A 13,183-nucleotide genomic window follows, 5' to 3' on the forward strand; every position below is an offset into this window, starting at 1 on the left:
CCATTGGTTGCCTGAAGACCTAAACTGGCCCAAAGACATTTTTTGTTTGGCTGGTGCAGAGACTTTGGAATACCTGACTGTGAACACCTTCAGGCTGGGTATGCTCTCCCCAGCTTTCTGGGCCCCTCCTCACCCATCTTGTCTCATACCTGCCAGAGTCATACATGTGTGTACTGCTCTGGAGGCACTCAAGAAGGTGACCTCTAATGAACACTGGGTGAACTTTTAAAAATGTGACTGCTTGGAACATTTGTCACAAATGTAAGTGATACATAAACCACACAATAACTCTCTACACCCCTCCCAACCCCCGATTAGGGCAATGGACCACAGGGTCTGACTTACCAACTTTTCTTCATATAGTCATTCATCACCTATTTTCTGAGTACTTCCCAGGTCCCTGGGAATTAGGAGGAAAAAGACAGACATAGAGTTGGGTTTAACTGAACTTATAATCCAGTGCCCATGAATGAGAATGCTGCAGTCTCCTTGGGTGTGAAAAGCACTGACAGTATATCATACTGGGGAGTCGAAGGCTGTTATATATCTTATTCTGCTCTTACAATAACTCTATGGGGGGGTAGCTTGGACAGGTGGGTTACTCTACTTTGCAGACAAACAAATGAAGGATCAAAGAAGCTAAGTATATTGCTCAAAATGACACAGTTATTAAATAGTGAGTTTTGAATTCCTGGCACTGCCAGCAGGGAAGGGGTAACCCCAACTGTGGAAAAACCTATAACATTTTCTCCTTGCACAATGCTATAGGCCAGGGGATAATAAAGGTGCCAGTGATACCCATACACTGACCACCACGTGGTAACATAACTCAGGCTGGCTCAGATGGTGGGAAAACCATGACAATGGGGCTGGAAAGAATCAGAGACTTGGGTTCCAACAGAGTTCTCCATGGGTTCCATGTGTCATGAGGGAAACAATTGGAAACAGAAAAGAGAAATCAGGAAACAGAACACGGCCCCTGTTTTGCCAGAATAATTACAAAACCATATTTATGGTTACAGCTATGAGATTTTGCCAGGTGGTGCCAGGCCAGACAGCAGATCTGCAGGGCCCAGCGAGATCGGCCTCCAGAGGGACCCTCTCTGGTCTTCCCCAAGAAGGCCTGGCACACTCAGGAGATCATCACGGCTGCCTCCACAGACAGCGTAGCAAGGCTCCTCTCTATGTGCCAGACACACAGACCTGGAAAATACATCATCATCTCTGAGAGCCTCAGCATCCTTTCCAATCCTGAAGATGCCCTTTCTGGATGTGAGCAATTCTCAAGGTTCCTTGGCCATCACTTGATTTAAATCAATGGCTCTTAATTAAAAGGGGGGATTTTGCCTCCCAGGGGACAGCCAGCAATGTCTAGGGACACTTTTGGTTTCCCTGATGAGGGTGCAGAGATGCTACTGGCATCTAGTGTGTAGAGGCCAGGGATGGTGCTGAACATCCTACAATGCACAACAGGACAGCTTACAACAAAGAATTATCTGGCCCAAAATGTCAAGAGTGCCTAGGTGAAGAAACCCTGATTCACTGTCTAAAGTATTTCCTGATTGATTCCTGACTATATGCCCAGCTTTGTGCTAAGCTCTACAAATACAAAAGTGAACTAGATAAATCCTTTTCCTCAAGGAGTTCAGAATCTAGTGGGAGAGATAATCATGTAAAGAAACAACTGTCACCCAGTGACACTGGCATGAAAGCTGCCACAGTCTAGGGGTGGGCTCTGGAGTAGGAGAGCTCTGGGTTCGAATGCTGGTTTTGCCGTTGACTCATTAGCTGTGTGACCTTGGTCAGGGCACTTAACCTTTTCATTTCTTCTGAAACTCAAAATGGGAAACGATGATACTCCTTCTACTGCTACTATCACTGCTCGTCACTGCTCTTGCTACTACTACTACAGCTTCAGACAGAGATCTGCTGCTACCACCCCCCCACCTCACCATCGCCACTACCACCACCACCACTGCTGCTGCTGTTACTTCGACTGCCAAAGAGGAAGAGTACTAGACAGCCAGGAGGCAGACAAGATTAAGAAGGAGAGATATGTACAGCTTCTAGAATGGGGCCCTGAAAGGAACAGGTATGTTTCTTCTTCATCCATCTTTCACCCTGCTGCCTAGAAGCAGGCAGTGGATCACGAATATAAGAGCATCACATAAGGATGGTTCAAACACAGAAGCCATCTGGGTTCCTGGAGCATCTCGTGGAAAGCATTAATCTCTGGACTACCATGTAAGAAAGAAGCCATCTTCTACATACCACAGATAAGACTATAACCTCATAATACAGAAGTATAGAATTTGATTGGTAAGTCAGTTAAGGAAAGGGCATGACTAGCAGAGGAAAGAGCACATGCAAAATACAAAGAGTTGAAAGGGAATGAAGGGACCCTGGCTTTTTGATCCCTTCCACAGGACAGTGGCAGAGGGTGAACTGGGAGCATGTGGGAGCAGCTAGATCACAGCAGGCCTGCACTCCACTCTGGGGAAGCAGGACTTGAAATCTGCCGGCATGGGATGCTACTGAAGGATTTCAGATAGAGAAGCATATCAGATCCACATTCAGTGATAAGACTAGAGGCAGATGAGGTATGGGTTTCGGGGCAGGGGAAGATAGATTGAAGAATGGTGAGGTGAAATGGGGTATAAGTTGGGGGAAAAGCAGGAAGGAGGACAGGAGCCAGGGAACCCAGTCAGGATGATAATGGATCCCAGAGACAGTTAGGAGGCAATATCACAGTTCTGGCCTCTCATTTAGGGAATGGTAATGGATATGGGAGGTATGATAGCAAGCTTATGGTATGGGTAACTGACGACAGCACCTTCCCCAAGATAGGAAATACTGAAAGAAAAGCAAAATCGTTTCAGGGAAAAAGCATGGAGCCTGAGGTGCCTGTGAACCAGCAAGTAGAGATTCCTAAGGATAAGCTTGCTCTGCAGTCTAGAGCTCAGGAGAGAATGCAGGACAGACATGCAGATTGTGAAGGGGGTGTTTAAATCACGGGGACGTGTGACACTGTGTTGTACTCTGGTGGGACTGAGGCGTCTGATCTGCTATATTCAGGTCACCTCCAAGAACAAATGGAAAAAGTCCACCATCTCCTTTTTTAAAATATATTTTTATTGAAGTATAGTCAGTTTACAGTGTTGTGTGTATTGTGAGCCAGGATGAAGGGAAGGGAAGGGAAGGGAAAAAGAAAAAGAAAAAAGAAAGGAAAAGAAAAGAAAAGAAAAAAAAGAAAATCCACGTTTTGGAGAGGAGAGGCAACTGGGTAAGGTTTGAAATTTCTAGGGGACATAGGACCTTATTAGAAACAATTCTCTTCTCAGACTACAGCCTGTTCCTAAAGGAACCCTGATCTGGCCCCACCTCAAGTTTGCCACGAACAGATCTGCCACCTGCAGAAGCCATTGACATCTTCAAGTACTGGACAGAAAATATCTCAGTGCCCCAGGACTTCAAACCACAAAGATATGAAACAAATCCCCTTCTAATGCCAACAATCAGAATGGTTCACACAAAAATGTGCCACAGAGAACATCCAGAGAGGGTTTTCAAGGACCCTGAAGAAATATTTTGTTTTAAATAGAAGTGGGTGTTGATCGTGAGGAAGGATCTGCCAGTGGCTCTGGTGATCACAGGGCAGAAGAAGCCGAGTGATTATTTTCTCCCCAATTATGGCGAATTCTCTGCAAGTTAATTCTTGGCTTTTCTAAAACAGGACCAGAAAATTAGCTCTTCATGTTCAAGAGATACGGGACCCAGCAGCAGCTTCTGGCCTGTGGTTAGTCCTTATTACGACTTCTTAAGAAGTGAGGAGGGGGCAGGAAGTAGGGGGTCTGACTTAGGCACCATTTAGTCAAGTGGAGAAAAAAAAAATCTCCCTTCCGCACTGAAACAGGATCACACAGCTATAAAATTTATTGGACACAACTCAGGCAAGGGTGTTGGGTGAAAAGAATCAAAGAAAGAGCTAGGGCTGTGCTCAGGAGGGTGTAACGAAATCTGAAGCTGTTGTCACTCACTTATTACCCCAGATCTCCCAGGCAGCTGAGATTTAAAGCAGACAGGCCCGTGGCCCAGCCTAACTGATGTGGGCTTTTTTTTACCTATTTGCACCAAGTTAAAAACGTGTTCAAGCATGCGGGCACATGTCTGTGTGTGGGTGGGTACATGTGCGGGTCTGCTGGAAATGAGCTGGGAGAGGGGACCCAGAAAAGAGTGAGACTTCTTGTTGAGGGGTAGAGGCAAATTTACCAATCACTTTAGCCCAGAAAAGGCCAATTCCAGATTCTCTGATATTTGCAATTTGAGGAGTGTATTTTCAAGTCTATTTTGATTAAATCCACAGAATTAATCACTTTCATATAAGGAAAAGCAGTAGCACCAAATGAATTGAGCTGCTTTTAGACAGAAAGTTCCCCAAGCAAAAAATCAAGAGGAGAAACTGTGAAAGTAGAAAGTAATATTCCACTTACCCTGTGAAGAGCCCTATTTTCATATGTATTTTAAATCTCTACATATATATTTAGTTATATGTATTTATCATTTCTTAACCTTTAAGTTTATAAGCCAGTTAAAAAAAAAACACAATGAATGAAATTAACTTTAGATTTACTTTTCTAAAGGTCTACTCCAGGTCACCTATTCAGCACATCACCTCTCTTTAATCTCTTGTTTTTAGGGCAGTCGCACACCTGATGGTCTAATGTTTCCACTGTTAATGAAGATAAAGACAGCGTCCCACTGCATGAGGTCAGTCACAGGGTGGCCAGCCACTTGCCTGCTGGCTGAGCACTCCTGGATCAGAGGAGCTGCCCTGGCCCAGCCAAGGGACGGCACACAGGAAGGGCGGCCAGGAATCTTCCCTGCTTACACTGGGAAATTAGGGCAGGATTTTTATCAAGTTCTCGAGAACAGAAGAGACCTAAGTGAGGGGGATCCTCATCTCACCTTCATGTTCAAAAGTACCTCTAATGCTGCCAGGTGGTCCATTCAGGACTCCCCAGCACTGACAGGTACCACCAGACTCCAGAAGTGGGCCGGTCTCAGCTTTGGTCTCAGCTACAGGGCGGGGGGACAGGTTGCCTAACTCTCTGAATCTCAGTTATGTCACCTAAAAAAAGGAGTAATAGCTTTGAAAGTTTAAATGAGATAACCAAGGTAAAAAATTTTGTACAGTATCCCATGGTCTCCAGCACTCAGTACATGGTCACAATATTTTGAAAGTACTCTGTAAGTTCAAAAGAGCTGGGCAGATTGCAGTTAATGAATCTCTCAAGCACCTTTCTGATCTCTGTGTACTTAACAGCCAATGCCATACACAGGGACATCTAATGATAATCTGCACTGAGATGTTTGTTTTCCAGCTGGGGAAGCGGTGCAGGGTGGTGGTGGAACTCTTAGGTTCTGAAGGCAGACAGATCTGAGTTTGAATTTTAGCTCTCACTTATTAGCTGAATGACTTTGGGCAAGTCATTTAATAGTTTCTCTCTCCATAAGGATGAGGGTTAAATGACAGAATCTCAAACTCAAGAAAAGTCAGACTGTGGCTGTGTTCATCATCTTCATTAATAAAGTCCCAGGCAATGATGAAGACTGGAAAATGTTACATGATTCCTGTAGAATCACCTTTAGAACACATGGAAGCATTAAAATAATAGAGGCAGAAATTGCCATCCAGTCAGGTAATATGTGGCACGTGAGCCACCATCCCCCTGTCCATTCACTTGGAAAACATGAAGAGTTAATATCTCTTTCTTACTTGGCTGCAAATGGCTTCCTGGTACTCCCTCACACTGCTCAAGACAGCAATTTCCAGTTGATGAGAATGGGCATGGGGGCTAATCTATTTGATGTTCCCAATCCAGTCCCACCTGCCTATGCAGAAGATAAGAGCAGAAGGCTATCGAGGTTAAGTACTTCCCATGGGTCCCCCATCTAGTAAGTGACAATCACGGCCCCGAAAAGTAAACCACCTAGTTCCTCATGTGGCATTGTGTCCATCTCCTGCTCTGCCTTTCCCAGTTGCCCAGACATCCTCAGGGAGGTGATACAATGTACTTTTCCACCCTCCTTGCCATCCTCCTCCAGGCTGCACAGAGCAGTGGCTGCACTTAACAAGCTAATCTAATTCCAGCGAACACCTTCCATGGCAGGTGAAGGAGGAAGAGGAAAAAAGTAAAGCGTCTTTTTCAAGTGCTTTGATTGAGGACATACAGGTTTACAGATATTCCCGGCCAAGTCAGAGACATGAGCAGGCAGAATTCTCATAACCCACAGAACCTGATCTGAAACTCCAGCCACGGCTGAGTGAGTCACTCCAACTGTGGAGGGAACACAAGGTGACCGGCCCTCACCTCCACCATCTCCATCCCCATCTCACCCGCCCATGAGTAAAGCAGCAGCTATGCAGTCTGGGCCACCAGCACATCAGTGGGGGCTCCAGGCCATCTGTTTCTGTCTGGCAGGCAGGATCTCAGCATGCGCTGGTTCCAACTGGATTTTTGTGGGGAGGGAGGAAGGGAAGGGCCCAGCTGCTGTCACCAGACAAGGAGGCGCCTTTTCCTCACCTCCATCCTGGGTGCCCTCCATGGACCTGAGTTCCCAGCTGTCCTGTGGCTAGAGACTCTCCTTGCCTGACTCAGAACATGCCCTCCCTCCAAGGGAGCTGAACAACAATTTGGTGTGTGTTTATTCATATCTGTGATGAGGAGTGGAGGGTGGGGTAGAAAATTAGACTTATTCTCTTTTGCAGGTGGTACCATCTGTTGCAAGATTTTTACTTCCCTCAATTCCACAATATGCCTGGCATCTTAAAATGGTTTTGAAACAAGATAATAATGATTAACCAAGCCCGTATATATAGCACTGCCTGACCTGGCTTAGAGAACTGGAGGTGACTGCACCCCTTTCCTCAATGTTAATCTCACCCAAAGCAACTTGGATAGTTGGAATAATCATTCCCATCCACTCATTCAACAAATGTTTATTGGGACTATGTTCTAGATACAGTTCTAGGCACTGGGGAGCCAGCAGGTAGGTCCCTGTCTTCATGGAGCTTAGATTACATCTGGGGGAGTCTGAAGAATAAACAGTAAAAAAAAAGAGTAAGCAAGGTGTTTCCAGAGAGTAGTAAGTGCAATTGGAGACGTGAACTTGGAACACAGAAGAGGCCCTATGAGAAGGCCTCTCTGAGGAGGTAACTTCTAAGATGAGAATTATGAATACGCTACCACATTTTGGTATTAAAGCATTCTGTGCTATTTTTTTAGTCCTGAATTACTGCTATTTTTGTTAGCGTGATCCTGTTATTTCAGACTTCTGTCAGCAACTTTGTCCTTTTTGGCTGTTCCCAACCAGTTCTTCCCTCCTTCCCCTCCTGTATACCCGATGACAAGCATCTGGGCCCCTCTTTGCCATTCAGCTCTGGCAACCCCTCTGCTCCCACCCATCTCTCACTGGGGAAGGGGAGGAATTAGGCCCCCAGCAGGGCCATCCCTACCGGATTGGGAGGGAGAGGGATAAAACCAGCTGGAACTGGAAGCTGCTCATTAAAGCAGAGGACTGCCTGGAGGCGGTGGTTCTGACCACTCAAGTAAGAAGAGGGTTAGGGAAAGGATGTTAAGCACCCTCAGTGGAAGAGACAGCAGCTCTACAGAGAGCTCAGGAGAGAAGGAACCGACACCAAAAGTAGGACCATCAGTTGCACCCAGAGGAAAGCTTCCTACCATGTGTTATTTTTGTATTTGAGATATATTAAATGCAGCTGGAGGGACAGAGCCAGACCAGGAAGGGTCTTCATGGCTATGCCGAGGGACTCAAGACGTTTTCCTCAAGGAATGAGTTATTGGAGGGATTTCACAAGTGAGGAACATAATCAGATCTGCATTTTTAAGAAGATTCCATCTGAGTAAAAGGACTTGGAAAACAGGCCGTGAGAAGGAAGACCAGTGTGCAGACTGCTGTAATAGACCAGGTGGGTGACAGTGAGTGCCTGGAATCCACTGGGGGGATTTTTCTTTCCCTCTGATATTTTGACCTTCACACTGTGCAAGAAAGCCAAAATGCTGGATGGTACTCACATAGACAACAGAACTCCCACATTCTTAGGCCTCTTATAAGATGCTGCACACAGAAAAATTCAGATACAGGCAAACCACCCAGAAGACGCTTCTGTCCCTCGGCTGCCATATTCCTTTGCCAATCAGTTCCCAGTGAGGACACTCTGGTGTTCTGAGCAGTGACAAAGGCTTTCAGTGGAACCTTTACCCAGTTCTGGACCAAGACAAACAAATTCACCAGTACAGCCTGGTCAAGGAAGCTGTGGCAGTCTGCCTCACTGGTTGAGTTTCCTGACTTCTAACAGATTTCCCCTCCTGTTCCACAATCCTCTGGGCCAAGACAGGACAGGGAAATGGGCAACAGTGTTCAGAAAGGCCACGTGGCACAGCAGAAAGACAAATTAAATTTGGAATTCAAAATTTGCACCTCTGGGGGAGTGATGGAAATGTTAGTTATAGTGATTGTGGTGGCAGTTTCATTGGTGTATACATCTACCAAAATTCATCAGATTTACATCTGAAATATGTATAGTTTACTGTACAGGAACCATACCATAATAAAGCTGTTTAAAAAAAGAGACAAATTTGGGTTCAAATCCTCCCACCACAGGCTCACTGTGTGACTTTTGAGTCAAATACTGAACTTCTCTGAGCTTTAATTTCATCAAATGCAAAAAAACTGGGTAATAATCATTGCTTTCCAGGGCTGTGGCAAAAAGTACAAGGGAAAACATACACGATGAGTCAAGGGTAGGCACTCGGTAAGTGCTCAGTTACCTTTCTTTCTGCTGATGTTCTCTTCTGTATTCACAGTTTATTTACCTTCTGCTTATGTAGTAACTACCAGATGCAAGGTCGTGTTCAGAAACAAGTCATCTTAAATGAAAACAAAAACAATAACACCAATGGAAAATTTGCCATATCATTGTAATGAGGCACAACTATATAGAAATGCAACCTCAGTCTGCTCCTTGAGCAACCAGAATCCCTCCCATCTACCAGAAACCACTGAATCCAGCAGATCTCCGGCCTAAGGACCATAAAAATCATGTGGGAAGCTAACAAAATTACAGATTTTTGGCTTCTGTTTCCACTCAGATCTACTGAGTCAGAATTCCCAGCAGGTTACCCAAGCATCTTCACCAAAAGTTTTTTTTCTTAAATTAAAAATCTCTGCAGGTGATTCTCGCCACTGTGACTGACTTTCCGAGACTTGTTTGGGATTGTATAATCTAATCTCTTGGTCTGCTCAGGCAGAGACTAAATCAGACCTATCTCACAGCAAAACCTCGAAGCCCAGACTCCTTCCAAATCATGGACAGTAACAACAGAACGCAATCCCAACATCTCTTTCGAAAATCAAAGACGAATGATAAAAAGTTAACTTCACCCTAAATCCATCACATGTTCATCATGGCAAATATTTTTCAAAAACCAGTTACAATGGCTGACTCGGGGTGGGTAGTCTTGTCCAGTTTTGTCCTCTGCACTGTAAAATGACTTTGAGGTCAGGCAGGCCCTGGCAGCCGCTGCACTCATCTGAGTCTCCAGAAAGCTCCTGGCCTCTGTGTTGCCATGATAGTATGTCCCAAGTATATCTGCAACTTGATACAAAACATGTGTCTCCTTTTCTTGTCAGCCCCAGTGAAGGTCAGGAAAGGAAAGAGAAGGAAGAAAAGAAGACAGAAAGACAGGGAAACAGAATGACAGACAAGGAGGAAGGGGACAGAAAGAAAGAAACTAGGGAGGGAGGGAAACCTGCCACAATTAAATGGGAAAATATCCCTTCGCTGAGGTTTTTAGGGAGGTGTGGAATAGAAGAAAAGGTAACGAAAAGAAGTACCATTAGGAACCTGAGACTTCTGGAGATTCCAAGCTGTTAATTTTTAAAAGCTTTTTAGTATGTTAAATTACAAACATATTCAAAGTTAGAAAGAACAGTGAACTCTCACGTACCCATCACCCAGCTTCAGATAATTTCAACACATGGCCATCTTGTTTCAACCGTACCCCACTCTTATTCTTTGTGAGTTCCAGACTTTGAATGATTTTTCTGCAAATATTTCAGCCTGCATCTAGTGAGACATCTTTTAAAAACTGCAATAGTGTCATAATTAAAAATAATTCCTTCATGTCACCAAAGGTCCATTCTGTGTTCCTCCTTCACCTAATGTTTTACTTTCTTCTTTGAACAGTTATTTTTTGAATGAGGGTTCAAATAAGGGCCACATATCACAAGTGGTCCATATGCTTCCTAAGTCTCTTTTCATTATAGTTCCTCCTGCTTCTCTCTTCCCCCACCTCCTTGCACTCTTTGCACTTTTTTGTTGTTGCTGTTGTTGAAGGAACTAGGTCACCTAACTAGCTTTTGATGCTAGAGTTTATTTATTCTTGTCACAAAGAGATTTCCCTGTTCTAAAAAAAGATTTGAGAAGTTTCATTAAAAAAAAAAGAAAAAGTTAACGACTGCTGAACAAATCATTCAAAAACAGCTTTACTGAGCAGATATATGTAAAGCAAATCAGAAACACGCCCTAGAATTGTGCCATTGCCACACTTCTCTCAGAACATATCATGCCCAAAATACTTCTTGGTGGCCAGGAAGTTGGGGGAAAATTTGGGCCTGGCACTGGCATCACCCATTTCTGTTGGCTTCATTAAAGAGCAAAAAGGAAATTTAAAAATTCAAGACCTTTTCTGGATGTCAAGAGATCTCCAAAACACAACATTTTGAGCATTTCAGGGTTGACGAATCAGATACGTATAGCGTGCGCGTGCGTTGCCCTTAATAAATGCCAGTGTACAAACACTTGGTAAAATACATTTGGGGAAGCCCTACAAGCTTGAAAAATAACTGGACAACCTCAGTGAGCTCCATATGCCCTGGATTCAGGTAGTCCCCCCTATTCAAGGGGGTTGGGCTCAGAAAATGGATTAGCTTTCCTCATTCCTCTCCTCACACATCCACAGAACAATGTCAAGGACTGATATTTCAGAGCGAGCCACAGCCTCTGCCCTTGGAGCATTACTGGAGAGGCTGAGGGCCTCTGTTTCCACAGGGCCCTGATCAAGTACACACCCAGCCACCACCCACCCTAGGAAAGAGAGATGACTTCACAAAGCAGGCCCGTTCAAAGGGGCAGTGTCTTTTGATGTTATCCCCTCTGTCTGCTGCACCCCTAGAAATACTCCTAATTCCTATTGGACATAGGTCTGGCCACTCAAAATCAGGTTCAGGAGACATTTTCTGATGCTCACGGTATCTGAAGTCAGGACATCCAGAGAATAAAAGCTGTGCATGTAAGATGTTCGTTCATTTTCATTCCTGGGGTGAGGTATAATTCTGCTTTGTGAAGAGCCAAAAGCTGTTTCTTATATTTTAATTTATATTTCATAATTTCAGGAATCAGTGAGGACTTCACTAGTGAACAAGCCATGATGCTTTCTTGATGAGTATGGTCACATAATGAAGCTGTCAGAAATCAGTACACATTATTCCACTTTGAATTAAACTTCAGAGGACTCTGCACTAATAGGCTTACAAGTAGGAAAACCAACCTAGCAACAGCTTAGCAACATTTATTGTAGAGTTCTTGTTACTCAGTCTGCAAAACTGGCTTTGAAAATATGTTGTGTACTCACAGGCTAGGATTACCATGTTGGAAAAAAAATCCATGGACACGTAATTTGCACTTGCAATTTTCTAAGTCCATGTGGAAAATTCATCTCCCCTGATGGCAGATGCTCCCAGGTAAACCTCCATGTTGTGCTTAACTCTGGACCTAACTTCATAAATGAGGAGTTCATCAAGGTCTCCTTTTTCCCTCCAAGGGCCTTTCAGAACTAAGCCATGGAGAATGAGCTCAATTCCCCATTTAGAAATAACTCTTCAACTCCAGTCTCACAGTTTTCCAAAGGTCACCCATGTTCTCATAATAATATTCAGCACCAATTCTCTAGCTTTCCAGGTGACTCTCCTGGGATATGAAAAGAGTATATCCAAGTCCCACTCTTCACACCTCATTTAAATCAGCATTGCTTCTTTTTTTTATTTTTAATTTTTTATTGCAATGTAGTTGATTTACAAAGTTAGTTTCAGGTATGCACAAAAGCAATTTAGTTATATATATATATTTTTTTCTTTTCAGATTCTTTTCCATTATACGTTATTAGAAGAATTTGAATATAGTTCCCTGTGCTATACAATAGGTCCTTGTTGTTTATCTATTTTATATATAGTAATAGATGTCTGTTAGTCCCCAACCCCCAATTTATCCATCCCTGCCCTCTCCCCTTTAGTAACCATAGTTTGTTTTCTTGCCCAGCCCACAGTGAAGATGCTGGTCAAGACAAGGGTTATCAGCTTGGCTGTCTACACTATACTGATGCAATTAGCATGATAATTAGCAAATCTTTATTTGTATCCAAGATACAAAGACTTAATCTGGGTCACAGTCTCGGGTATACTGTAAACAGCCTGACATGATTAGGGAGACGGGGTATATTCATTAACAGAATTACTTGGTTGATGCTACTGCTTTTTTTCAGGCTTTCGACAGCCTCTTAATTGGCCTTCTTTGCTTCTAGCCTCCCTTTCTCCAGTCCACTTTTCACAATGCTGCCAGAGGGTTGTCTAAAAAGCCAATATAATTGCATAATTTCCAACTTAAAAATCTCTGATGGCTTCTTGTCACTTACAATATTTTTAAAAACAAAAATATCAGAACAAAACAACCTTGATATGCACTGAGGACCCCTCTAATCTAATTGTCTTTCTTCCTAGCCTTCTCTGTACCATCATCTCTAACGACTATTTTCCAGCCACACCAAACATCCCACCATTCCCTTTGTCCAGCATGCGAGGCCCCCGTCAACTTCCATACCTTTCTACACAGTGTTACTCACAAAAATGGCCTATAGGCCAAATCCAGCCCACAGCCTGTTTTCGTAAATCAAGGCTGATTAGAGCACACTCATGCCCATCCACTTACATATTGTCTCTGACTGCTCTCTCACTAAAATGATAAAGCTGAATAGTTGTGACGAATACCATATTGAAGCAAAGCCTAGAATATTTAATGAATATTTACAGAAAAATGTTGGCAATC

At 43.8% G+C, this 13,183-nt stretch overlaps 1 protein-coding gene across 7 annotated transcripts in view; it reads right to left on the reverse strand.

Annotated features, from left to right (window-relative positions):
* FGGY (FGGY carbohydrate kinase domain containing) overlaps nt 1-13,183 on the reverse strand; it is a 389,035-nt gene that overhangs the window by 271,456 nt on the left and 104,396 nt on the right. The window contains exon 2 of one of the 7 annotated variants that reach the window (XM_064493533.1): nt 8,853-8,951. The exons of the other annotated variants lie outside the window; for them this stretch is intronic. The gene's annotated coding sequence lies outside the window, so the exon portion shown is untranslated. The remainder of the gene's footprint in view (nt 1-8,852; nt 8,952-13,183) is intronic. 7 annotated transcript variants of the gene reach the window in all.

This window comes from Camelus dromedarius, chromosome 14, assembly GCF_036321535.1.
Source record: "Camelus dromedarius isolate mCamDro1 chromosome 14, mCamDro1.pat, whole genome shotgun sequence".
NCBI lineage: Eukaryota > Metazoa > Chordata > Mammalia > Artiodactyla > Camelidae > Camelus > Camelus dromedarius.